This window comes from Corvus brachyrhynchos, unplaced genomic scaffold (genome assembly GCF_000691975.1).
Source record: "Corvus brachyrhynchos isolate BGI_N302 unplaced genomic scaffold, ASM69197v1 scaffold3, whole genome shotgun sequence".
Taxonomy (NCBI): domain Eukaryota; kingdom Metazoa; phylum Chordata; class Aves; order Passeriformes; family Corvidae; genus Corvus; species Corvus brachyrhynchos.
The window spans coordinates 809,772-812,215 of NW_008237619.1; positions in this window are offsets into that span (position 1 = coordinate 809,772).

The window sequence follows — 2,444 nt, forward strand, 5'->3', positions numbered from 1 at the left end:
GAGTTCCTGAGCTGAGCCCCGGCCATGCGGCTGGAGAAATAAACATCTCTGAAACATCTACCACGAATCTGTCCATATATACTTCGCTTTCCACGGGACTCCTGGTTTGAAATATGCTTGTTGCAGTAATCCCCGATGCGACACATATCATTCTGTGATTTTGTGACTTGAGAAGTTTTCTAAGGTTTTGACTCTAAAGTCTGTTTGGAAGAAGTGGTGAGCACTGTGGGGAGGGTGGATAGATAAGGAGTATCGAGTTCTTCCCAAATCTCTTTGTAGTACACCTTTGGTTTAACCTTTTCCTTGCACTTTTTACTGGGGAATCCAGCATCTCATGTATATAATGCCATGCAAATTAAGACAAATAAAAATGTTGCTGTAGTAATTATGAATAATTTGTGTGTATCTAGACATAAGCAGGAAATCCATTACTTGCTCATTTCTAAGGTTGGGATGTGCCATTATTATACTATACAAATGCGTGAAAGTGAATACATTCTTTGTGATTTGGTTTTCTACTTGGAAACAAAAAACCAAAAAGTATCTTGCTTTTCTACAGCATCAGAGCAGATGATCTAATGTTGTGTTAATAGATGTAGCCCTGGCATTGTTTGGGGTTTGTGTGTGTACGTATTAAATTTAGATGCAAAGAATCCACATTTTGCTATTGTAGCAAGGCTTCGTCCTCCATTTTTTTATGCAATCCTGCACACTTCATGGAAGAAGTTTCCAGACTTTTGTATATGCTTCTATGGGCCACAGGATGCCAACATTAGGGAGTTCAATTCCCTGGACATCAGACATGTAAATAAAATTTAAATATTTGAGATTATCATCCCTGGCTCAGTTCTCTGGAACGTGATTCATGCAAGCTATTTTTACCGTTTCCCTTAGGATGAGTTGTGTTGTCTCCCAGAAGTTCTTGTTTCTCTCCTTTGGCTGTAAGGCTGGAGTGAACATCTCGGGTGGAGTGGACTTCTGTACTTGCAATTTCAAACCTTCTGCCCTTCTCTTCTGCTGCCAGTCTCCCAGGTCACTGCCTGGACCAGTGCCTGGGCCTGCTGGGAAATCTGTCTCTCTTTCCACTCGTTCTAGGCTGAGGCTGGACCAGTCATCCTTTCAGGATGTCCCCAGTCACTCTAATTCCAAGTGAAGTGCAATAGAGGCATTTGTGGTAATCCTAGAATAATCTGAATAAAACATGGCTCTGGTAATAACTTTCAGCTCCTGGTTGCCTTTACTCATGTGTAGAACTATAGAACCATAGAATCACGTAATGGTTTGGGTTGACAGAGATCTTAAAGATCATCTTGTTCCAACCCCTGTCATGGGCAGGGATGCCTTCCACTAGACCAGGTTGCTCCAAGCCCCATCCAGCCTGGTCTTGAACACTTCCAGGGATGAGGCAACTAGAGCTTCTCTGGGCAACCTGGGCCAGGACCTCACCATCCTGAAAACTAAGAGTATTTTGCTTGTGCCTTGTAATTGGTTGTGCCTATTAAAATACTGCATGTGTACATTTGACTTCTTAATCCAAGGACACTTGAAGGGTCTGGACCAACATCCTCAACTCGGTGCAGCAGTTCTGATCCTGAGAAAATGTCCTCTCAAACCCTTGTTCCTCTTTGTAGTGGGTTGACTTTGGCTGGATGCCAGGTGCCCAGCAAGCCACTTCATTATCCCCCTTCTCAGTGGGACAAGAGAGGGAAAATAAGACAGAAAACAACTAGTAGGTTGAGATAAGGCAGTTTAATAAAGAAAAAAGAAAGTGAAAGTTTTTTCACCCATAAGCAAAGGGGAAGAAAGTTTAGTCTTTACTTCCAAAGTTCAGCCACTTCCCCAAAAGCAGGGCTTCAGCACACATAGCAGTTGCTCTGGAAGGCAAACATTGTAGAATAATGAATGCCCCCTGTTCTTCCTTCCTCCCTTAGCTTTTATATCTGAGCTGACATCATACAGTGTGGAATATCCCTTAGGTTAATTTGGTCAGCTGGCCTGGTTCTGTCCCATTCCAAGATCTTGCCACTCCCAGACCCTTGATGGGGAAAGGGAACGTTAGAGAGACAGCGCTGCTCAGAAGTAGCCAAAACACTGGTGTGTTATCAACACCTTTCTAGCTACCACTGCAAAACATAGCACTGTGAAGGCTGTTATGGGAAAACGAACTCAATCTCAGACAGACCAAATACATTCATCCAATAAAAGATAAAACAGCTACCAACCTTGCCTTACAGGTATCCCTAGATCACCAGGACTACAGCAGCTCTCCCATCACTGTGAATTTGTGAGGGTCATAAGCCTCATTTACATCTTGTGATCCATTTTGGCCCAGCATGGGGAAATACGCAGCTCAGGAAAGGTATGTAATGGAATGGTTTTGGAATCCTGAGATGTGTGAATAAGATTTTATGGCAAAGATGTTTTGAGTCTTTCTCTTTAGAGCG